Source organism: Ictidomys tridecemlineatus, chromosome 10 (genome assembly GCF_052094955.1).
Source record: "Ictidomys tridecemlineatus isolate mIctTri1 chromosome 10, mIctTri1.hap1, whole genome shotgun sequence".
Classification (NCBI taxonomy): domain Eukaryota; kingdom Metazoa; phylum Chordata; class Mammalia; order Rodentia; family Sciuridae; genus Ictidomys; species Ictidomys tridecemlineatus.
This window is the reverse complement of record NC_135486.1, coordinates 62,042,439-62,068,110: the sequence shown is the minus strand read 5'-3', so window position 1 is coordinate 62,068,110 and position 25,672 is coordinate 62,042,439. Positions and strand designations below refer to the sequence as shown.

General features: G+C 44.8%; 2 long non-coding RNA genes across 2 annotated transcripts; one reads left to right on the top strand and one right to left on the bottom strand.

Moving 5' to 3' along the window:
- The first annotated feature begins 3,444 nt into the window (after positions 1-3,444).
- Positions 3,445-7,307, top strand: LOC144367298 (uncharacterized). Its single transcript, XR_013426625.1, has 2 exons — positions 3,445-3,646; positions 5,952-7,307. It is a non-coding gene; the product is annotated as an uncharacterized LOC144367298 (long non-coding RNA).
- Positions 4,341-9,266, bottom strand: LOC144367297 (uncharacterized). The gene is made up of 2 exons (XR_013426624.1): positions 9,089-9,266; positions 4,341-6,962 (listed from the first exon to the last, which is right to left on the bottom strand). It is a non-coding gene; the product is annotated as an uncharacterized LOC144367297 (long non-coding RNA).
- Positions 9,267-25,672: the final 16,406 nt, after the last annotated feature.

Sequence of the window (25,672 nt, the reverse complement as noted above, 5' to 3'; positions counted from 1 at the left end):
GAGGAGACTCCCCAGCACTGGTTCTTCCCCATCCCCCCATCCCCCACCTCTCTCACCCCAATCACCAACTTTAACTGTTTGAAACATTTGGGCCATTTGTCACCCCTTAAAAGCTGCTTGGCCATTGAGCTCCGCCTTTGGACTGAGTGACAAGAAAGCAAGGTGACAGCTGCCTTCCTTACCTCCTTGAGCTGAACTGGGAATCTGTGTCTGTGAACAATGGAGAGGGCACTTGGTTATTCCTCACATGGTAATGACAGACTCAGTTCAGGGAGCAATGCTCCCGAGGGCTGCGTCCATACATGGACAGACCAGTTCTTTCCCCAGCAGCCCAAAATCTGGGGTGCTCTACTTAGGTTTTTGAAGAGAAGAGGAATCTTTTTGAGAGCTGGGGGTATCCTCCTAAACTGCTGAAGCCTGTGCCTGTTTAATGGCCAAGCTGTCAGCTGGGCCTCTCGGGGCCAAGGCTGCAGAACCCAGCTCTGCACCTAAGGCTTGCTGGTCTGGTGACCCTGTCAACTGGGCACCCAACTGCAGCCAAAGCCCCCTGCACTCCCCATCAAGGCCCATGGCTTCCTAGCTTCCCTGATCCCTGGAGGTCTAGCTAGACTAGGCCCTGGATGGAAACAAACTGTGTCTTTTGCTCAGTGGCCCCTGGGAAATCTGCACTTTTCACTGGGCTCCAGGAGCTGCAGGAACCTGCCTGGCCCTGGATTCTGCCCAGCACCTGGCATCCTGAAGTTCTGCCTGGGCTCCTCCCAGCCCTAGTCTAAGCCTGCATGAGCTGACATTGGCTAGCCAGTCCGGCCTCACCCGGGATCCCTGTTTGGCTTGGCCTTTGTCAAGGAGGCAGTGAGCTTACAGAACTGGAGTTAAGCAAGAGCTTCCCCAGGGCGCATTCCTGCCCACAGCCTTGAATCTGGCTTCTCAGCCAGGATACGTAGCTCTGGCCCTGTTCCTGTGGATCCCTAATCATGGTAGCATCCGTACACAGGTTTCCATCTTTCCCTGGTATTCCTCCTAGAGGAAGGAGCAAGGCAGATGTGGTCTGTGCCTGGGAACACTTGCCCTGACTGAACTCTCAGAAGGCCCCTGCAGCCCCCTGGAGCCACACTGGGTCCTTGCGCCCGTCTGAATGGGCTTGGCCAAGTGCTCTTTGGCTGGAAATGGGCAAGAGCTTGACGCTAGGGTGGTTTAAATTTCAGAAAGACAGGATATGGCAGAATATTTGAAGCTGGGGCTTATAACAATCAAACAGAGCCTTCTGGGTCACCCTGGCAGCTCTGCTCGACTTCACCCACGTTTCTCAGATCGCTTGTGTATCCGAGGGTGGCGTCTGATTATTTTTGCTTGTGAGTTAGAAGCACACATGACAGACAGTCCAACTTGCTCGCCTTCTCTGGAGCAAACCAAACAGCCCAGGCTGAAGCAAGTGGCTATTACTGAATCTCACACGGAGGTGGTAAGCCGTGAATGACCACTCTGGTCTCCGCTTTTACCTGAGGTCCCAGCACCTGGCAGGGACCACCAGGGGGGGTTTGCCAAGGACAAGCCTGTTTAAGTCCATTCCAGTGTAATTATGAAAATACCCCAGTGATTTTTTTTCACAGAAGTGAAAGCTGGGCAGTGGCTTGTACCTGTAGAGGACCTCACACTCATTCTGGCCCTGTTCTTGCCGGTGTACGGAGCGTGGTGTGGGCTGGGAGGGGAAGTGGTCCATCCATGCTCACGCAGTGAGTCAGTGGCCGAACCATTTAAGGGAACCTAGGAGCTCTGACTCACTTGCTGCTCACTCCTGACATTGCCCTGCTGAGGGGAGTAGAAGGGACAGGCTGAGTCAGTGGACAACACATAGGGCCAATGTGTGTGTGAGACGGTGAGAAGGAGACGGGTAACAGAAACCACCAGAAGACCAAAGCACCCTTGGTGCCTTGGCTGAAGTGCCAGGCCCGCGCCCCAGCACCAGAGGCCTTCAGATTTAATGGGGCAGGAGCAGAATGTGGGCACCCCACAGGTGGGCTCAGGACAAGCTGGGTGATGAGTGAAGGGTGGCACGGGCCCACATGGAGACAGAAAGTAGGAAGCAGGACAGTCAGGGCGGCTGCAGAGAGGAGGTAAATTGCTGCCCTCGCCGCACCCAGCTGTGGCGGAGGGTCCTCCAGGCACCTGGGCAGGGCACCCAGGCTGCCTCCAACTCTACCTTACTTATCCAGCTAAGTGACAAGCTACCTTCTGCAAGAGGAAGCCTGCTGAGAGAAAGGGGTGAGTCCAGCATGAAGGAAGGATGCGTGGGGACAAGGAGCAGAGAAAACAAAGAATGTCTGCCCAACACCCTCATTCTCTCCCTTCCTCCCTCCCTCCCTCCCTCCCTCTTTCTTTCTTTCTTTCTTTCTTTCTTTCTTTCTTTCTTTCTTTCTTTTTTTCTTTCTTTTTTTATGGGAAAATGGTGAAACTCTTGCAAGTGGCGATTACAGAGGGTGGGAGGAGAGAAACCACAGCAATTTTTTTTTTCCCCAGGACCAAAAATATGTTTTTCCCCAAACTAAACAAAGTTAGATTGAGAAATTCAACACGATACCTTAGGGACCTGGTGGCTCCTTGTGCCTTCCCACAGGCGCCAGCCGCAGGCTCTGATGGCTGCCCAGGGAGGAGAAGGGACATGCAGACATTCCAAGACCCAAACCGGGTCGCGGTTCTCTTTTGCAAGTAATGTCTGCCACCTCCTCTGAGGACAGTGCTCTGGGAAGCACCTTAGTGCGCTGGTGAGCCCCAGCCTGCCACCTGCCCAGCAGCCTCACCTGCTGGGGTCCTACAGCTCTGAGTCAGGCAAGATGGCACGTGCTCTACTCCTGTTGGGGCCCGTGGGCTGAGGTGGCTCCTGCTGGTACCTAAGAGGCGATTTTCCTCTGATGACACCCTGGGCAGAGTGATTTAGTATCATTAAAGAAACAAAGGAATCCCCTAATTACAAGATGGAACTGCCTTCAAAGAGGAGCAGGAGGCCAAATTCTTGAGGAAAAACTGGTGCTGGGCCTGGGTGGTCCTGCTGGGATTAGTTCTTCAGTGGTTTGATTAAATGAAGCCATGCATTTCAGAGCTGCCTTGTTGTAGTTTTTGTTTTTTTTAAAAAAAAAAAAGAAAAGAAAAGTATGTCTGGGGATGTAGCTTGGCTTGCTTAGTATACACAAGGCCCTGGGTTCCATTCCCAGTGCGGGGGGTGGGGTGGGGGGGAAGAGTTATTCAACCTTCTTGCAAATTACAATGATTTCAAGTGAATTGAGAGTCCATCACATTCAGCTCATCTCTCCCCTGACAGATGCAGTTTATCTGTTTGATGGCAGAAAACCCCCGCCACACCCCCACCCAATCTCAGCAACTGCTCCATTGCGTAATGTGGGGTCAAGTTTGCATTTACATGAAATTCTCACTCTCAACCATCTGATTTTTAACTCCCAGATCTAAATCTAGTCAGATCTTGTGTCTACAGACCCCTTTAATTAGTATGTTATCTCAAATTGTTCTTGAATTGAGGTGACTGTGTTTCTGCTTCTTATCTGTGGATCAAGAGGTCTTGGGCCACCTGCCCAGCCCTGGGGAAGCTGAGATTGCATGTGTGGAACAGCTATCTCCTGGAGACCCTGTGGAGGTGAGTAGGGAGGCTCCCCCAACCCCATCCCCCATCTCAAGTGGTAATCTGGGCCCTTGCCCATCTTGGAGGTTGGGGAGGAGTAGGCGCTCAGCTGTGGGACAGTGAGACTAGGAGGATTGTCCTCCCACCGCCTCAGGCACTACTAAATGAAAGTGTGGAAGAACCCAGACAAAACTCCTGCTAGCTATGCACATTGAAGATGAAGGAGGCAGGGCCTCACGGGGTATGAATATTCCACAGTAAATCTCACCTTTATATATATCCATAATGCACTAATTAAAATAAAAACTATTAATCAATAGAAGAAAGATAAGTAGAATAGAGGAAAGGGAAGCAGGATGGAGAAGGGGATGGAAAGGAAAAATCTTGGGGACAGAACTAGAGCAAATTATATTCTATGCTTGTATAATTAGGTCAAAATGAACCCAAATATTATGTATAACTCATACACTAATTAAAATAATAATAATAATAAAAAGAGCCAGCCTCATGAGCCTTTGCCTTCTTGAACAGGTCTTCATGGGCCACTGAACCGTATTTTCTCCGGGGGGGGGTACACCCAAAAGCACAACTCCTGAGCAGGGGTATGTTCAAGTTCAATTATAACAAGTAATAGCAAATTATTTGCCCAAATGACTGTGAAAACAAAAACAAACAGAGCCCCATCCCTAAACTCCCATAGTCGTCCAAGTCCACAAAGAAGGGATTTTTTTAATTCCACTTTTTTCCACTGGTAATTTCCCTTTTAAGAAAATTGTCTCTATTTAAGGTGTCCAACACCACGTTTGGACTCGCACAAAAAGTGAATTTGCTACATGGTCCAGCAAGTCAACACACCCAGTCTCTCACAGGAGTCTCTGGTGAGAGCACCCCAGCTACTCACAGCAAATGTCTGGCACCTGCTGCATCTCGTTAGCCACGGCCATCCTGCTGGGCATGGCTTGGCTGTCTCCAAGGGCCCCAGCTGCAGCTCTGTGACCCGGGCCTGCATCTCTCCATCCTGCCTCTCTGTGACTCTGGGAAGTGCAGGCCTACTGTCTTTTCTATGCATTCACATTTCTACTTGTTAAGGTTCCACACAAAAGAGACATCTGAGTGTTTGGTGCCTGGCCCATTTCACCAAGCACAGTGTCCTCAGGTTCACCATGCTGCCACAGGCTCAGTACAATTCCATCTCGCATCCCCGCCACACAGCCTTTGTCCACCCACTGGGGCCTGCACCGGCGCTTGGGTCGCTCTACCCTCAGCTGTGCAGACAGAGCTGCAGTGAGCACAGGGAGCATCAGTCTCTGGGAGGAGCTGATCTCAGTTCCCTTGGCACACGCCCAGCAGAAGGACTGGGGGACACAGCACAACTCTGTTTTCAGTTGTTTGAGGAACCTCCATCCTGCTTTCCATATGGTTGTACCGGTTTTCACTCCCAAGAGAGTACAGTCTCTTTTCTCCAGTGCTGGTTCTCTCTCCTCTTTTTAATGACAGACACCCTAACGGATGTGAGGTGGCATCTCATTGTGGTTTTGACTTGCATTTCCCCACTGATTAGTGATGCTGAATACCTGTTCTTACATCCTTTGGTCACTTGCACACTTTCTCTGGAGAAATATCTATTCAGGAGCTTTTGTTGTTTTGTTGGTACTGAGGATGGAACCCAGGAGCACTTAGCTACTGAGCTACATCCCAACACTTTTTATTTTTATTTTATTATTTAGAACAGGGTCTCACTAAGTTGCTGAGGCTGGTTTTGAACTTGTGATCATCCAGCCTCCGGAGACGCTAGAATTATAGATGTCTGCCACCATACCCGGCCCATGTTTTTACTGGATTTTTATGTTTATTGATGTATTTTTGTGATTGAGTGTTGTGAGTACACTGTATATTTAGTCACTAACCCTCTGTCGGAAAAATGGCTTGCAAGTGTTTTCTCCAGTCTGAAGGTTGTCCTTTCCTCTTGACTGTTTGCTTTGCTGTGGGGCAGCTTTGAGTCTGGCACAGTATCACCTGTTTTGCTTCTTACTTCCACTCATCTCTGACTTTTCACTGTGCCTGGGGATTGACTTGGATGATCAGAAAGCTAAAATGAAGTCATCGTGACATCAGTGCTATCACCCCATTGATAGATCTGCCAGTGGAGGCACAAAGACTAAGCCATTTGTCCCAGGCCACAGTGTTGGCAAGTGACAGAAGCAGTACCATTGGGCCCAGGCCCAGAGCGACCCCATAACCTGTGTGCAGTGCTGCTTCCCTTGCAAATGTTGGTATTGATAATATTGTCTCTGTTGCTGTTGTTGTTGTTGTTTTTTAGGTGAAGTTGATTTTAAAAACATCCACTCTGTTGGTTTGCTGGGCTCCCGTAACAGTACCACAGACTAAGGGGCATAGCCGACAGCAGTGCTTTGTTGCAGGAGTGATGAAGTTTGTGTTCCAGAGCACTTTGTGCTTACCTCAGAGCACTGCACCACGAGTGAACAAAGGCGTTGGACAAAGGTGTTGGAAAATCGTGTGGAATCCAGTTATGAAATCCTATGAATTCCAGCAAAAGTCTAAAAAATTCTAAATATAAACTCCTTGTTACATATGAGGAAATTTGTTACAGTGTTCAGAGTTTTTAGCTGCAGCCTTGAATCTGCTCTTGAGTTTGAATGGACTCTGAAAAGACAGATGTCCACCTCCAGGCACCTTAGACCTCAGCATGGTGCTGTTGGGAGGTGACAGGACACTTACTAGGTACAGGACCTAGCAAAGGGTCTTCAGGTCACTGAGTGTGCCTTGAAGGGAACTGTGGGACCCCAGCCCCTTCTTCTTCCTTTCGACTCCTGGCCTTGAGCAGTTTTTCTCCTCTATGTGTCCCAACATGCTGTGCTACCCCGAGACCCAAACAGCAAGTCAGCGGATCACAGACCAAAGCTTCCAGAACAGCGAGGCCAATAAGACCTTTTCCCTTCATTTCGATGATCTCAGGTATCTGTTCCAGAAACTAACTGAAAGCTGATGGCACCCCACACCCCCACCAACAGTCATCACCCCAGGAGGAGGCAAGTCCAGAATGTGCTGAAAATGTTCACGGGCGCTGTTTGCACAAGGCCTGCCACAGGGCTGGGGTAAACAACACAATTTCTGCTGGTCAAACTTTAACGCATGGCAAACCTGCTGCTGCAAGGTGCTCCACGTGACTTCTCTGCGTAAAGGCTCACATAAGCCATCTGGGCAGCAGAAACGGTACAGGGCCTAGGCCAGGGGCCACAGTGTGGGTCTCTGTGGCCCAGTGGTCATCTACTCAGGGTCCTGTGGCTCTCTGCAGCTGGCTTCTTCCTGCCTGGAGTAAACAAGACAAGTAGTAAATCAGGAACCTCAGAGGATGGAATGTGAAGGTGTTTGGTGACCTAGGAATCCCAACTCATGGACCGTTAACACTCCTCCGTTTCTGCCAGGAAATCTGGAAGGACTGGCAGCTGTCCAGATAACCGTTTTGACCAATAGGATCTTAGGCAGAAATGGCCAGTCATGGAAAATGAGTCTTGTAGACCAATTGGGAAAGGAGGTTAGTGAGCAGGGAGAGACAGCCTGAGCAAGATTGCAGAGGATGTTACTTTTCTGGAATCAGACTTTGCCTTTCACATACTGGGAACATTTTTATGAGCATAAAAATCACTGTAGGAGACTTGAAATACTTTCTCTCATGTCAGTTCAATTCATGAGCTATTCAAATTTCAAAACTTCAGGGTACTAAAAAATATACATCATCTGAATGTAATACTGCAATAACTAGTAACCAACCTCTGCCAAGGATGGGTGGAGAGGAGACCGTGCTCCATATAGTTTTTATTTACACAGAACTGAGCATTGCATAACCTCACATGTCCCCCAAAATAGCTTAGAGACATGGAATTTTTAAAAAAGAAGACTTAAGAAATACTTTTCTCAAACATATACTTTTATCCTAGGAGAAATAGCTCCCAGACCCCAAGTGAATGGTGTTTATATTTATTGTACACCTATTCCAAACAGCATGAGTTTCTCACTTTCGTGCCGCTGGCAGTTCAAAAATTGATCATTAACAGTAAGGAGAGGGTCTCTCATAACCACACTTGCTAACAAGAAGCAACTGCTAATGGCCCAGAGGGGGAAACAGGAGTGTAAAAGGCAGAAGACACAAGAATTCCAAGTCACAGGAATTGGGATCCCTTGAATATCCCTGTCTGTCTGCCTTGTCTAAAGCCAGGATTTTACCCCACAATTGCAGAAGAGTTGGTTCTCAGTGTGGTCACTTCAAGACTGTAGGGGGGAAAGTCAAATAGTTTCCCATACTCTCAGAAAGCAGGAGAGGGTGATTACAATTTAGAAAGTTCTCTGCTCCAAATACTTTTCTTCTTCCTCCCCTGTCCTCCCCTCTTATTGTCCTCCCCTCCCCTCCACTTTTTCTTCTGAGACATGTAAGGGTCTAGAACAGCTCTCCAGGATGCCTCTGAGAAGACTTGTAGTCTTAGAGAGTGGTCTTGTGTCATTATGTGACAGTAGACAGATGCAGGGTCATTACCTGCTATGGGATCAATGCTCCTTCACACCCTTTAAGAATCACCCCACAGTTCCTAAGTTACGAACAGCTGAACTTCTGTTCAAGATACTGTTACTCGAAAGGAGGAGAAATGGGGGACACGGGAGAGGATGTCAGAATAAACAGGACCTCACCAGTGTGGTGGGTGGGAAAGGAGCCTTCAGACGCAAACAAGTCTCACCATCTCATTTAGTTTTGCTTTTAGCCCAGCTCACAGACAGACCTCTGCAGCTGCTCATTATCATCAAGTGCCCTTTCAAGTGCTGAAGAGCCAAAAGAAAAATCTCAGCCACCTTCCCACGTGGCACACAGAAATGTCACACATCCAGATCTTCTGAGAAAAGAAAGTTTGGCTACTGCAGCTCTGAGTGGCCTTGGTGGGCATCCTTCCACGCCCACTCACGTACACGCATATGTGGGCACGCGCGCGCTCACACACACACACACACACACACACTCAAGCACATGCACACACAGGCACAGGCACTCGCCCCCTTGAAGATTAGAAGGTCTCTCCTATAGGGAGTGTGCAACATCCGCCATAGCTACTCCCCTCCTGGCTTCCTGCCAGCCAGCTCTGGGTTCAAGTCTTGCCCGTGTCCCTGTAAGGAAACCGAGGCTTGAGGAATTTGGGTCAACTTCCTGAAAGTCACACGACTTGCAAACAGAGATGGGATTTGACATGAGGTCATTTATAATCACTTGGCCCTGCCACCTGCCAAGGAGTTTTAAACAGTTGTCCCTCCAGCTGCCCTGTGCGCCCAGTGGCAGAGATGGGTTGAAGAAAGTAGCCACTTTAGGAGTAACACCTGGGGCATGCAGAGGACCCTGCTCCACACAGAAGGGAGTAGCTGGGCACCAGGTGCCCCTTAAGGTTGACGGCTCACCTGTCCCAGGGACACACAGGCAACCCAAGTCATGGGCAGCAACAGGCCACAGATGATGCTGGATAGAGGTCTGTCCCCATATGGCCTCTGCAGCAGGGACTACTGTGTTTAGGAGCTGCTCTGTTCACAGGGCTGTCTGCAGCAGTTAGTAAATTGTTTACAGTGAAGCCCAACTTTTCCAGTGGGAGGATCCCTGTAACCAAATCAAAAGACCAGGGCAGTGTGCTCTTACATAAACCATCGCCTGTCATCAAACAGGTGACAAACAGCAGCTTCGCTCCACCCTCAATTTACATAAGGATGCAGCAAGCCCTTGACCCAATTATACAGGGCTTGGACCAAGTGATCCTACTATTTTGAGATATTTACAAAATGCAGATAAGGCAATTGAAAAATAAAAATCGTAAATTGTAGAGAGAGATTGACTTCAGAAATTATCAGCCTGTCAACCTAAGCATATGGAGAAATACAGCAACCATTGATCAAAATATCAAGTTGTCAGCACTTAAACAGAATGCTCGGAAAGTACTGAGCTGTACAACCAAGTGACAAACCAAGCCCCATCTAACAAGATCCCTTCTGCCGCCAAATGGCAGATGCCAAAGTAGGATGGGTCCTGAGAGGAGCAGCAGGCTTGGCCTCCAAGCTTCAACAAGACCTGGGGGAGCACTTGGGCCTGGGTCCTGGACCCTCGGGCAAAGGTAGACTCCCTTTGAGTGAGCGTGGGCGAGCTAGCCCACCACCGTGGACATCGTGGGCACCAGACCACGGCTTCTCACCTTGTCCAACCCGGGAAGAATCTTTCCTCTGCTGGGTCCCCTGGCTCTGGGCACAGATGAGGTGGCCAGCAGTGAATGCTCAGTAACACTGGTTGATTAGATAAGAAGCGCTCTGTGAACACCTGCTCCTGACTGAGCCATTAACACCTGAAATGTGTTCATTCGTGTACGCCACATCCACGGTCCCTGCACCACCGTCCCAATACCCCACCACCCTGAAGCCTGAACACCATACCCAGACATGCAGGGAGCGACCCTCTAGGGGAAGGGACCATACTTTAAAGCAATGGTTGTGACATCATAACTTTCTACATTATTATATCTCTGATTTTTGAAGCAATGTAGGCTCATTGTTTAAATTTCTGAATAATATGAAGAGTCAGATATAAACATCTCTACCACATAATTCCCCTACTTAGAGACAATGAGTTAACATTTTGGTGTTTTTGCTTCTTTTTCATACGCACACACAGAGAGATTCATGTATATTTAAAGCTTCGTGGAATATTTGGCCATGTGTCTGTCTTTTCATAGACTGTTCCAGACGGGGCATTTTCATTGATCATAGCTATCTCTGGAAGCATGATTTTCACATATATCTGCACAGCATTCCATCATATGGATGGACTACAGTTTACTTAATCACTCCTATTTTTGGATGCTGGGTTTGTTTCCAACTTTTCCTGTATTTTAGAGTGCTTCACAGAATATGCTCATTCATAAATCATTCCACGCACTTCCGGATCTTTTTCTTAAGATAGATATCGAGCAGCGGGATTACTAGGGCACAGGCATACAAATACTTCTATGGCTCTTGTTCCATACTTCTTAACATATTTTAAAAATTCTCTTTAGAAACATTTAAGGATTAAGATCTAAAGGAAGTTATGGAATGAAATGACAGATTTGGCTTGGTTTCTAGCCCCAATCCCTCTGTCCCTTCATCCCAGACCAGTTGAGGTGTTGGCCACTGTTAGTGTTAGATTCCCCTTGCCCATCATGATTGTCCCCGGTATCTCAGGAGCACTCACCCCAGCAGCCTGTAGGACACCCTGAAGCACCCACCAGGATTGCTCTGCAGAGAGCCGGGTTTAAAGCTAGGACACACAATCAAAGGCCTTTTGTCTAAAGAAACCAAATTAAATACATAAGAAACATGGACTCCATTGAATTAAAAATCATACAGGACTCACTGACCCTTCATCTTTCTCCACTGCTCCTTTCAACATTCCAGCAGATTTCAAGACTATTGAAGGGGAGTGTGTGTCAGAGAAAAAGTTGTTGATTCAAAAAGACTCAATAATGATCATTTTTAACACGGTGTTCAGTTGTATGCAATGATAGCTTACTGTTAGCGTTATTTCAATTCCTTCTATTACTGGCAAAAAACGAAGTTCATTACCTTTAAAAGGTGGCTGGGATTTCTGATTTCTGATTGCAACACAGCAGTTTTGAGCCTTTTTCTTCCTTTGCATGGGCTAGATCTGTGTTCCTCGCGAGTACCCTCCCCCAGAGAAGCTGAGTTTCAATGATTTCAGTAGGTGGATTTCCTTAAGTGCTTCTTGTTATATTTCATGGCCTACTTTCTTGCCTTATTTCACTTTTTTCTTTGCCTTTTATATTATGCAAAATATATCTGAAAAGCCAATGCAAAATAATTTAATATTATACACTGAGAGAGTCACCAAATGTATTCCCACATTTCAAGAGCATAGATGTCTACATGTTCCAGTTGACAGGATCATCGAGTCAAAGGAAAAAATGGGGTGAGGAGCTTAGCAGGGACCTTGGCATAGTAAGCACAACTCCCTCATTTGGATAAGACAACTATAGCTCTGAGAAGAGAAAATACAGCTTACCAAAGCTTTAGGTTGTTATCTAATCAAGGGTACAGAATAGAAAAAAATAATAATGTAGTGACTGACTTCTTTACAGCCCTTTACAGTTTATAACACACTTTCCCATTCAACATTAAAAGGTACCGCAATTCTGGGCTTCCAGCAAATGAAACCCTCACGCGGTTTGTTTCCCTCCAGGAGACCCGTGTGGCCCATTTTACATCTGGTATTATTCATTTATTGGTTGTTGCTGATGGAGGTGCCTTGAGCTGGAATCTCAGAAGGCATTTAAGATGAGTTTCTTGCAGGAAACAGCAGGCTACCACTGTGGGCCAGCTTCCATGGAGAGTAATACACCCTGCCCTAAAGGGTACAAAAAAAAAAAAAGAGAGAGAGTGCTTTTTGTATTCCGATATCCCAGGGTGGGTTTTCCAAAGAAGGCACCGGATCAGATACCTTTGCTAGTAAATCCTCCTGGAAGGTGACCACAAACACTCCTGTGACTCCATAAGATAAAGTTACTACTCATCTGAAATGGTTCTCCTGGTAATTCATGCAGATTTTTGGCATGTTTGGAGCAGAAGGAGGGAGGCAGACTGGGATTAGCAGGGATGTTGACCCCAGGGTGCTGGGCACACCTGTCCAGTCACTCTGCAGGAGCTATCCTGAGACCTTGGATAATGACCTCCTTTGTGGGTGATGTCATCATTCACAATGATTTGGGACAGCTCTTCTTCACCCTTCTCACCCCTGTCCTGGGTTTACTCCTTGGCAGGGTGTATCTGTGTCCTGTGGCTGCTGTAACATTACCACAAGCCGGCGGCTTAGGGTGACAGAGCTTTACTCTTACAGCTCTGGAGTCTGAATTCAGAATTCCCAGTCTGATACAGGAGTGTGGCTGGGCCATGCCCTCTCTAAAGGGCCTGGGGAGACTCTGTACCCTGCCTCTCTCTTAGCTTCTTTAAATCCTTGACGGGTTTTGGCTTATAGATGCATTGCTTCTGTATGTCCCCACTGTCCTGTGGTGTCCTCCTGCACCCTGGATTAGGCCCACCTGAGCTCAGTGCCATTTGCTTCACTACATATTCAAGACCCTCCTTCCAAATAAGGTACCAGGGGTCAGGTCACAGCAGAGCTTTTGGAGGGACAATTGCACCTATTTTGGGGGGAGACACCGGGGGCTTAAAACTTGCATGCTCTTTTCTCAGCAGAGACAGTGAGAGTCTGTTCAGAAGGCAGGCTGCAGGCTCAAGGATGCAACGGAAAAGAGAGTGCTCAGAGGGTTAAAATGACTGAGCTGTGTCTTCAGGGTAAGAGGGCGAGGAGGCCTAGCAGGGACTTCAAGAGCACAACATCGTGGGTGCTGCTCTCTTTCATCTTTGTGTCTGGAGCACATTATCCTCCATCCTAATGTCTTTCTCTCTTGTTCCAGTGAAGCAGCAAAGAAAGCAAGAGTGCTGAGCTCCTGCCGTCCATCAGCGCCATCCCGCACCCCATCCATTTGGGCCACTTAACATCTATTCTGTGGCAGGCGTGGCAGCCACCACCTGATAGATGCATTTTGCTGCTCTTGATTGAGTGTGAGCTGCGTACAAGGTGAGGCTTGTGCTAAGGCCAGACAGCATGGCCCTTTTGTCCCCACTTCAATCACTGCATTGGGAGTCTGGAAGAATCCAGCATGACCTGCAGTGTTGTTGCCACAGGCATTGCAAAAAAGCCACCCAGAGGAGCCCAGAGAAGTCAGCCCTGTTCCCCATCCACCTGCTGCCCTGCAGCCCTCTCAGAGGCGAGCAGGCAGGTGGGCAGCCCTTCCTCACCCCAGCGTGGCTCTTTCTTCACCCAGGTGCTGTTTCGGTACTGCACGATGCCCTGCCTGACCCAGCATCATGGAGTGGGACATGGTGGGGAAATCAACCCTCTTACTATGTTCCCAAGGCAAGGAGTGGATCCCAATAGGAGCTAAATCTTCCTGGGAAAGGAGAGCTTCAAGAGAGCTGCTTTCCTCCCCTGCCCCCAGTCACCCAGTGCAGAGCAGGAAGGTTTCTGCAGGAAACTATAGAAGGAATTTGTGGCCAAGCATCTTATGGCAGTGGCACGTGATTGGTGGTATAAAGACATGCTCATCATAGCCTCTGCCCTGGTGACATACTAACCAATATTAGTGGAAAGGACAAGAAAAGCATACAAACAACATCCAGGCAACCAAACAAGCCTGCTAGAACCCCTTGGGACGATACACAGGCAAAAGGAGACTTGATTTTCTGGTAAGCGAATACGAGTCATAGAGGTTCTTTGGGAGGAATGGCCATCTTTCTTTCAATTACAGGAAACTTTGTGAAGATATTTTTTAAAACCTAGTAACAAATGAAGTATATATAGTCGAGACTCTGGGTTGCAAGTAAGAAAAAGAAAACTCACAAAAAGGGCGAGGGGCAATATATTTGTTCACATAAGTAAAGACAGTCAGGGTTGTTCCAGATACTGGAGGTTGTGTCTCCAGGAGTGTTCCCCTCAGCTCTGTCTTCCTCTCTCCTTCACTTCCGGCAGGCCATTTCCTCCAGAGGCCCGGGGTGGTTTTCTGGAGCCCCTGGAGAGTCTCTCATTCCCAGCCCTCCTAGCACAACCCCTGCTCCAACAGACTCCGCTGTGACACTTGCTCATTCGGAGGCACCAGCATCCTGGACCTTCTCTCTGGCATGCTTGTGAGGAAGAAAGATAACAGACACACAGATAAAAACAGAAAAAAAAATTTAAAAAGCATTGCTGTATATTCACAGAGCAATGTTTCAACAGAAAAGACGATTTGGTTGGCTTTTTACTAAAATCAAATAAAATTTAGGTTAAAAATTAGTAATATTTTATTAATATTATTTATAATAATTATTCACAGTAAATGTGAAAAAACATGAAAAGATTTTCAAAAAGCAAAAACAAATAAATGCAGAGAAAGCTATTAAAGAACTCTCCCATGCAGTTAGCATTTTCTAGGAAGGCTTTTGAATGCTTATTCTGAGCCCTTATTTTTTTGTCACCTCCAAAGTTTAGTATTAACCATGACTTGTCTTTCATTTGCTAGATTCTTCACAACATTTAAATTTATTCTCCTACTTTTTCATCATTATAATCAGTCACAGGTTTAAAAAAGTCCATAAACACTATAAATTTAAAAATCAACTTGTCCTATCAGACCAAGGGCATAGAGGTCTGGATTCAATCCCAGTACCACAAAAGATAAACAAACAAACAAATTAACTGGCTCTAAAAGTCAAAGAAGTCTCAAAGCAATTTTTAAAGATATATAGAACTAAATGTAAAAGAAAATACTGTACATTATAATATGTAGGAGGTAAGGGAGAGAAATTAACAATACTAACTGCTTGTATTAGAAAAGATGAAAATCACAAAAGAATAATCTAAGTTCCTATGTCAAGAAATTAGGAAAAGAAAAGCAGAATATAAACTCAAGATAAGCAGAAAAAAATAATAAAGAGCAGAATTCAATGAACTTGAAATCAGGAAAAGAGTAGGAAAATCAACAATCCAAAAAGTTTATCTGAAAAAATTAACAAAATTTGCAAACTTCTAGTGAGACTACAAAAATAAAAGAGAAAACACAAATTGTCAACAGCAGGAACAAAATAGAACATGACTAAAGATCCTGCAGACGGCAAAAGGATTTTAAATTTGAGAACTTGGAAGGAATGAACCAATTCCTTGAAAACCACAAACTACCAAAACTTGACTGAGATGAAATAAACAGACTGACTAGTTCTATGATCTTTAAAGACATGGAATAAATAATTAGAAAGCTTAGGAAAAGGAAATCTCCAGGCCCCTATACTTTCCTTCTTTCTTTTTTTTTTTTTTTTTTTTTTTGGCAGGGGGGCGGGGGTACCAGGGATTGAATTCAGGGACACTTGGCCACTGAGCTACCTCCACAGCCCAATTTATTTTGTACTTTATTTGGAGACAAGGTCCCACTGAGTTGCTTAGCACCTTGCCATTGCTGAGACTGGCTTTGAACTCGAGATCCTCCTGTCTCAGCCTCCCAAGCTACTGGGATTACAGGTGTGTGCCATCATGCCAGACAAGGTCCATATACTTTCACTGAAGAATTCTAGAAAACATTTAAAGAAAAATTAAAATCAAATATATACAATCTCTTTCAAAAAAGAACAGAAAAGGAGAGCTGGAAATGGAGTCCAGTGGTAGAGTACCTGCTTAGCACACACAAGACCCTGGGTTTGATCCCTAACCACAAAAAGAAAATGGGTAAGGAAAAGAAGAAACAGTCCACAAATCATTTAATGAAGCTATTATTATCCTGATACCAAAACAAGACAAAGGTAGTGTTAAAATAAAAAGATAAAACTACAGACCTAGATCTTTTATGAACTTATATTTTTTGTATGCAAAAAAATCCTGAACAAATATGAACAAATTGAATTCAACAATATGTAAATGAGCTATATGCCATACCAGATGGGATTATTCCAGGTATACAAAGCTGGTTCCACATTAAAAGATTAAATTTAAAAAAAAAAGTTACATGATAATATCAATTTCAGATAAAGCATTTGACAAAATTCAACTCCTATTCATGATAAAAAGAAAAAAAAACTCTCAGCAACTTAGAAATAGAGATAACTACTTAACTTGGTAAAGGGCCCACACAAACAATATAAATAAACAATGAATGCTTTTCCTCTTTAATTGAGAAACTAAGCAATGGTGTCCACTATTTCCAGTCTTACTCAATATAGTACTGCAAGTTTGAGACACTGCAATAAGGCAAGAAAAATAAATGAAAGGCATGGATTAAACAGGAAGAACTTAAACTGTCCCTATTTGGAGATTACACAAATGTCTACATAGAAAAATCCCAGGGTAGCTGGGCATGGTGGCACATACCCATAATCCCAGTGACTCGGGAGGCTGAGGCAGGAGGATCACAAGTTCAAGGTCAGTCTCAGCAACTTAGTGAGACCTTGTCTCAAAATTAAAAATAAAAAAGAACTAGGTTTGTAACCCAGTGGTAAAGCACTCCTGGATTCCATTCCCAGTACGAAAGGAAGAAAGAAAAGCCCAAGGAAATTTCAAATAAAATTTCTAGAACTAATAAGTGAAGTCATCAAGTTTGCAGGATACAAGTCAACACATAAAAATCAGTCTCATTTTTATTTATTAATAGTAAACATTTGGAAAATAAAATTTAAAATGCAATACCATTTATAGCCATTCCAAAGGGAAAAAAAATGCCTAAACTGTAAACTTAAAGCATGTTCTCATCTGTGCTGGGGACTACAGAGCACTGGTGAAGAAATGTAACAATGAAGAACTAAGCAAAGCAAAAGAAATGCTGTGCTCACTGGGAAAAAGTCAACACAGCGATGGGGTCATCGCTCCCCAAATTAGTCTGCAGAGTTAATGCATTTCCACAAAAGTCCTAGAAGGCTTTTTGCAGACATAGACAACCTTGTTTTTACATTTGTTTGGAAAAGCACAGGACCTAGAGTAGCTCAAAAAATCTTGAGAGACAATAGGTACCACTTAGTCTGAAACCAAGGCCTACCCCATAGCAGTGATGTTAGTGGGGACAGACACGCAGATTAGTGGAATAGAATAAAAAGCCCCCAATACATACAACTGACTGTTGACAAAGGTGACATTGCAGTCCAATCATGGAAGAAAGGGCGGCCATTTCACAACAATGCTGGAGCAATCAGAAGTTCACAGAAAAAAGAGAAAAAGCCTCACCCATGACCTCACACACTACACAGAAGTTCTCCAAATAGACTCAAACCTTGATATAAAGCAGAAATCTTTAAAACCTTTAGGAAAAATATATACATAAGAAGCCATTTTTGAGAGCTAAGCCTAGGCAATAAGTTCTGAGTTCTGAGGTTTGACAACAAAACTGTGACCCATAAAAAGAAAACTTCATATTCTGGATCTCATCAAAATGATTAACTTTTGCTCTGCAAAATAATCCACTAAGAAGGTAAAAAGACACACTGCATACATCCTTGTACAACAGTTTGGTCAGTTATTTCTATTGGGGAAAATGGGAGAAGGGTACACAGAATCTATATTCTTTCTCTCTTTCTTTCTTTAATGTTATTGGTACTTTACTTATTTATTTATTGGTACCAACGACATCGACTACTGAGCCACATCCCCAGACCTATTTTGTATTTTATTTAGAGACAGGGTCTCACTGAGTTGCTTAGTGCCTCACTGTTGCTGAGGCTGGCTTTGAACTCACCATCCTCCTATCTCAACCTCCTGAACCACTGAGATTACAGGCATGTGCCACCATGCCCAGCTCTATATTATTTCTCATAACTGCATGTGCTTCTACGTTTTTATGAAGACAAAATGTTTAAATAATTCTTTTATTTCAAGGAAATATTGATAACAAACATAGAGTACAAGGCACTAATAAACAGTCAGAAGCACATAGAAAGCAATCAGATGCATGTTTGTGCCAGAGGTGGTGGCGCGTGCCTATCGTCCTGGCAACTCAGGAGGCTACAGGGGGATGGCAGGTTGGAGACCAGCCTTGACAAATTTGTGAGATCCTATTTCAAAATAAAAAAATAAAAAGGACTGGAGGATGTTGCTTGGTGATAGAGTGCCCCTGAGTTCAATCCTCAGTACCACAAAAGCAAACAAACAGACTGGGGTCATACCCTCACCGCAGCTCAGTAATGAGAGCGCTGGCAGAGCATGCTCAAGGCCCTGGGCTCAATCTCTAATACTGAAAAAAAATAAAATAACCTAACAAATAAAAAGTACATTTACAAACTTTATGCGAATGCTTTAGTACTAAAGATATTTTTTTAAGTTGATAGTGACTTGACCTGAAGAGCAATGCATTCATTCATTCAACAGATATTTCTGAACAAAGTATTTTTTGGTCCACGTTTGGTTGAATCCACAGACTCCGAAGCCATGGACACAGGGCTGTGAACAGAGGTCCAGACGTTCTGAGACTTCCAGTCTGCAGTAGGGGTTCTGGGGAGAATGACCTGTGCCTTTCTCTGTCTGGTAATATAAATACATGCCTTGGAAATGTGTGTACACAGACAAAGAGAAAATTGGAGGATAGCTGTCATGATACTGGGTGAGGGTAGGCCCTGCATTTGAGCCTACAGTAACTGCTGCTTCTACTGTCACCACAGCTTAAGGAAAATGGAGGTGAAACATCCACCAAGGAGGCTGAAGAGCAGACAATGTTGTCCGTGGAAGAAAAATAGTGGGCTGCATCCTGGATATCACCGCTGACCAGAAAGGGGACAGGCCCCCCCCCCAGCGATCTGTGTTTAACAAGCTACACTGACTGTATTTCTAACCTGAATACTCTGAGGTATTCCAGAGGAACTTACTTCTTGTTAATCCTGTGGTAAATTACAGACTTTATAAAGTGTTCGTGTGAAACTCTGAATAACCATCTCCTAAGCTGTCTCTTTTCCAAGGGATATAGCATTCCATGCAGAATGTCTTTGAAGCTGATTATACCTGTTCTCCTTGACAGTTACAAATGCTCATTAGCAATAAGAGTGATTTCAGAAGAGAATTAACATGGAAAATTCAGACATTCCTTTCCCTGACTTTGGAAATGACATTGGCAGGGAGGGACTGATGAGAAACTCAAGACTGCTCATTTTTCTGAAGATATCACCTTCTATGGTGCCCATGCCTGAAACTCAGACATCCTGCCTTCACTCTTCGAGCTCAGTCCATGTCACTGTCTAGCTCAAAAATGCTGTCTTGGTTGATGTGTGGCTAAGAGAGGAGTTTACTCCATTCATTTCCCTGCCCGGGAGACCTACTATTATAAAATGAACTGTCTACAGTGATTTGCAAACTTTGTCTTCTTTCAGGACATCACAGCAAGCTGCCATCTCCTGAATTCCAAGAATGATCCACTCTCCCTCCCCATCCCAGAGTGTGTGTTGGGGGGACAGCAGCCCTGGGATCCTGGCCTTGGGGATAGAATGTGCGCCCACCCTTCCCAGGGGAGACTGAGGATGCAGTGCTGGCTGCAGCCCAGGAAGCTGGAGGCAGATCTGGAAGCAAGGTCACCTGTCATGCTTGTGTGGTCTTAGGTCGCAGGGTGCCTCCAGCCTTCAGGTGTATAGCCTTCTTTCGCCTCTGCTCACATATATTTTCCCAGCTGCACCTTCACCAGTCTTCTGTTCTCCAGAAAGTTCTCACTCATTCAGCCCACGAGTATCTCATCAGTTCTTCCAAGCTCTGCTGGAAGTTTCTGCAGGAGTCCTGGCCACGTGGGAAATCAAGCCACCTAAGCTTGTAAATGCAGGTCGGTGGCTGTGGGTCTGTGCCTTGAGATGCTGCGCATTCCTCATGCAACTGAAGTTTAGAGAAATGGAGACTCATGTATTCTAGTATAAGAAGCTGATAAAGGGAAAACTTCTCACTGGCATGCATGTTCTGTGGTTCAAAATTTCTCCCAAATCCAACAGCAAGGAAAATTAATAACAGCTTTTGTCTGAAGAGTAGACTCACTCACTTACTCTGATCAGCCATCCACCTCCGAAGCGGGGTTTTCATGGCTCATCTTGGTCCCCCTGGGTTCTGGGCCTACTCAGCTTTCCAGGTGCTGGTTTTCACATTGGTGGAACGGTGGCTGGCGTCCATCTCTTGGATGTCTGACATAGTTCTTGCCTATGAGCTGAGCTCACTCTTCCAAACCCAATCAAGTGTCAGATCTTTGGATTCAGATTCAGTTGCTGCCCTTTTGGGTTTTCACCCCACCACCTTGGGTAAAATCAGAACTCGGTGCCTCACCTTCAAAAGCCCTAATTGAAAAGGAAGCTGAAGACATATTCCATGGCAAACTGACCTTGGAAACCCTCTTGGGGACCTGGCCACTGTATGTAAAGCTCCCAACTTATTGACATGTCCATGTGGATTTGCAATAAAAATAAGGCTACTTCAGATTCTAATGGTGCCAGCCGTTACTCACGGGTCCTTATTGCCTCCCCAACCCACTGCCCTTCCCACCCCATGCTTCCCAACTGTCCCTCATCCACACTTCTGGTTGTTGCTGTGTATGCCCATACCTTTTCTTAGAACCTTCATATCACTAAATCTTGGGAGGCAAAAATGATGTCTATGACAATGTGAAGCAATCCTAACATCATTCAAACTATCAGAATAAAAATCTAACTTTTAATGGTACTAGTTTAGATAGACCAGTTATATTCAGGGAGAGCTATGAAATTGTACCATCTGAATTGGTAAAGTGCTTTTCAAAGTAGGCTAACAGAACACAATGTCGTGAGAAAAGCACACTGATTTTCACTTTGTTTTTGGCTTGTTAATTTCACTAAATGCTTCAACAAGGAAATAATTACAAGATTTCTAAGCAATTGCACAACTGTTCTGAAGCCTGACTACAAACCTCCAACATTCACAATAATACAAATGGTACATATCGGGGGTTACCCATTAAGTGACTATGACAGATCGTATTTCTGGTTGATTGTTAGTTCCTTATGACCTTGGGCTTTGCTTGTGCATTTAATAACACCATCTGCCATCCAGGATAGTGTACCACCTTTTTACATGGGGATTACTGTTGTTACTTTGTAGAAAAAAGTGCTTAATCAGAGGTGTTGAAATTCCACTGTGGAATTATTGAAGTCATACTACCTATGGGAAGTTTCGAGAAGGCAACTGACTCTCTGCTCTGTGGGGCTTTATGGCTTCAACTCAAATATCATAATTTATGTACCGTAATAAAAGCATAAGAAAGATTTACAAGTTATATTCTTGGTATGCAAAACGAAATGCTGTAAAAGAATCCTGTCCCTGTTTCCCGGTCCTATTTGTCTTATCCCAGCCTTGCTTCATGTGGGGCAGCGTCCCTGGGACACTTCCCACTGCAATGGAAATTTAGAAAGATATTCTCACAAAGCAAGTAAGCCTTTTTTAAAAATCATCATCCCAAATCAAGCCTCTGTTTGGGGGCACAAGAGTCCTACTGGTCCACAAGAAATATTAAAACATCTACCATCGTCGGCCTATAAAAAGGCAAATGCGGGGGGCTGGGGGGGGGCTTTGAGGTCACTATCTGTGTTTGGGTCTCACAGAGAGTGGCGCCTGTGAAATGAGTGCTGCGTGGTCCCAGCAAGGGGTGGCCCCCCGGGCAGAGCACTGACATTTACTTTAAGCAGGCGCAGGCTGTTCAGCACACCAGTGCCATTCTCGAGTCTGTGCCAGGACTCCCCAACAGAGGGTTCTGGAGAGAGGAACGGCTCCTTCTTAGCAGTTTTCCAAGTCAGGGGAAGAGACTCCATTCACTTGTTCATTCACACACTCATCCCCCAGTCCATGGCCAGCCTGCACTCACAAAGCCGCCGAGATGAAAGAGCACATAGTTTAATTCTCCTCAGAGAGACAACTCTTGAACAGTGAGACAGCTTCTCAGCGGACCAGAGAGTGGATTTTGCTTTCCAAGCCCGGTCTTGCTATCAATTGCAGCAAGGAGCACAGAATTGCCATAAGCCTAGCACCCCCATGCTCTCCAACTTTATGCTAAATCCTGGACACTTCACAGAGTGGACTTTTATCATTTGGCCTGAACACTACCACATGAAAATCATCGAGAGGTCGCCTGCCAGCAGAGAACGACTTCAAAAGTACAGAATGCAGAATCCTGAGCCTAAACCACCACCAGCATCCCCCACAGGCACATCCTGACATGTGTTCAGTCTGAGAGGGCTGCAGCATCCCAGGCTTTTAAAAGACTGTCTCCTGTTACAGCTACACCACTGTCGCTTACCCTTCTCCACACGCTGAATCCAAGGAATCTGGAAGCCGGATTGGGAACACTCCTGTTAAAATATCTTGAGTAATCTTTATATGAGAAGTAACCTGGATGACCCGATCTGATTTTTGAAGGATAGTTGAAAGGAAATATATCTACATAAAAGTGCACCACCCCACGGGTCTTGAAAAACATAGAATTTACGAAAATTTAAGTTTTCCCATAATCATACCCAAACAAAGAAAAGTCATGTAGAAGGATATGATTGTAACATTTCATCACAGTTAACAGTCACAGCAAATTTTGAAACGTGAATTCCTTGAATTTACCCTAATAACATCCTTTATGAACTATATATACGGCCAGTAAAGAGACCACACAACCCACTAAGCAGTAGAATCCTGGGTGAAAAGACAAAAACAGACAATCCCCCCACCCAAAAAAAAAAAAAAAAAACCTAAAACAAGTTTCCACATCCTGCTGACCTACTCAGCCAAATGTCTGTCACTGTATGGAACTGGCTTTTGTTTGTTCAATTGAGAGTCTCTTATCTGAAAGGCCTGTGGGTACCATAAAATCTGTGCCTTTGTGTGTGTGTGTGTGTGTGTGTGTGTGTGTGTGTGAGAGAGAGAGAGAGAGAGAGAGAGAGAGAGAGAGAGAGAGAGAAATCCTTGCCCCCCACACACACATTCATGCACAAATATATAGATATAGTTATCTATGTAAAATAAAGCAGTCCTTTAGGGCAAGAAAGGTGCACATATTTTCCATAGCCTTGGGACAAATATCTGGGTGTCCTGGTGCTGATCCAGATGTTTTGCCCTGTCTGATTTAAGCCAAGTGTAGACCGTGGGCCAGACACTCCTAACCTGGACTTGAGCCCAAACTGAGCAGATGTGATACTCTCATATGATGGCAAGATCTGGGAGCCACTTAGCCTCCTAACTTTTTCTGGATGGCACATGCTCCCGAAATCACAGGCAGGCATCCACTGATCCTTTTTCTGCTGGGCTTTGTGATCCCGTGTGCGTCAGAGCATGTCGGGCTTGGGTTTGTCAAAGTCCCATGGGTTTACACACATGAAGGGCCAGAGCAAAAATGACATGAAGGATGTCACCTCCTTCTCCACTCAAGAAAAACAGTGGTTCAGAGTGCCCAAGTGTCCTGTCCCAGTTCACAAGCCAGGAGTATAAGGAGAACCTCTGTCCCTCTGCCAGCTCCTGTGCAGGTATTTACAAGTATGTAAAAAGGAACCAGAAAAGGAAATGTAAATAAGAGGTAGCCCACCAGCAGGCTGAGGAAAGAACTGCAGTTCCAAAAACCTGAGTTTTCACTGTGGTCCATACACACATTTTCTTTGTTTCCAGGCAAATTCCTCATTGTCTTGGTGTCTCTTGGTGCTATCTCCATAATTGGTCTGGCAAAGCAGAGACAGACAGAGAGGTAGATAGAATAAAAGCAGTCTGGCAAGTGCTCAAAATCTCGCTCCCTGTTAAATATGAGAATAACAGGCCCCAGGAAGTTCACATGTGTGTTTCCCAGGCATGTTTCAGAACCGACTTCCTCACACAGGAATTTGCTTGAAGGGCTGGGAGGTCTGCCAGCAAGTCCATCAAGGTTCATTCACATTTGCATTTTAGCTGTCTGTGACAAGCTTTTTAGTAAACACACTACCTTTAGGCAGTTACTTGAGGGAACCCACTTCTCCAACCTATCGACTGTGGTCTCTTGCTAGGGCTCAAACCCAAGCTCTTGGCTCCATCTCACTGAACAGCCATATTCTTCTGCAAATATATTTTTATCTTGTCAAGAGAAAGTCAATCTAGATCATTTTCTCCTTCCTGTCTGAACTTCAGTTCTGGGTGTGAATCTTCATTCTCTCAATGGTTTCCATTTCCTCAGAAAAAGAGGTATCAGCCTGTGGGCACAGGAAAGGATGTGCCAATACATACTGAAATTCACCCCAATCAATAACTTACAGCCTATAATTCATCTTTCAGCTCTCTTTTCTTCTGTAGGGAGCTGTGTCTCCTTTATCCATAAAATTAACCACTGCCCTCCCCTCCCCAAAAAATATTGAAGTAATTTTACTATTAGATGTTTAGATTTTTCACACAAAAGGATACAGTTGGAATATGCCCTATATGCACAAAATAATTGTTTTAAGTAACATCACTACTTTTCTTTCTTTTTTTTTTTTTTTTGGCTAAGTACATTAGAGGAAGCAAGCCACCAGAACAGATTATTGAAACCCCATCTGTGGAGGACAAACATCCCGTTGAACAGCCACATTCTTCTGCAGAATATATTTTTATCTTGTCAAGAGAAAGTCAATCTAGATCATATCGGCTAACTTTTATTTCATAAGAAATACAAACAGTAAAATGAAAGCTTATTTGTATAAGTTATGACCATTTTGTGTCCCCAGCCCTTTATTACCATGAAATTCCATGCAATGGGTGGTTTCACGCTTTTTTCTTTGCAGTGCCCTGAAGCCCATTGTGTTTCTTTGTCTGAGTGCCAAGAAGTCAGGCATGGAGTCCTACAATAAGAGCTAAATGATTTCATGAGTTTTTCCTGTTTCAAAAGAAATGGGCCACAAAAAGTTGGGGTGCATTGGTCCAATATGGTGTGCCAATACCGTTTGACCCCCCAGCTGACTCCCAGAACCCTTGATCCTAACACCAATAGCACTTTTTAACTAAGGTTCATAATGACTAGCACTAGGCTAGTCATTTCAGGAGTTCCACCTAGACACAGAGTTGTGCCAGCTGTCCCTTATTGTCCCCTTCTTCTATCTGTTGTGAATGCTTACTTTTCTTTGAATTGAGGTCCTATGAACTATAACAGAATTTCCCTTTTCCTATAAATATAAGTAGATTAGCAAAACTTAGCACCCTTAGTTAAACTATTTTGCAGAAACTCTAAACTGCAAAATGTAAACAGAATGTCCTAGACTATATCATTAGACAACAGGACTCATTCAGGAACTTCAGTTGCCTTTAGTGTTATTTTAGGCAAATCACTTAATATTTTTTCTTTTCTTTTTTTTTTTTTTTTTTTTTTTTTGGTAGTGGGATTAAACCCAGGGGTGTTTAATCACTGAGCCATATCCCCAACTCTTTTAAAATATTTAATCTAGAGACAGGGTCTCACTGAGTTGCTTAAT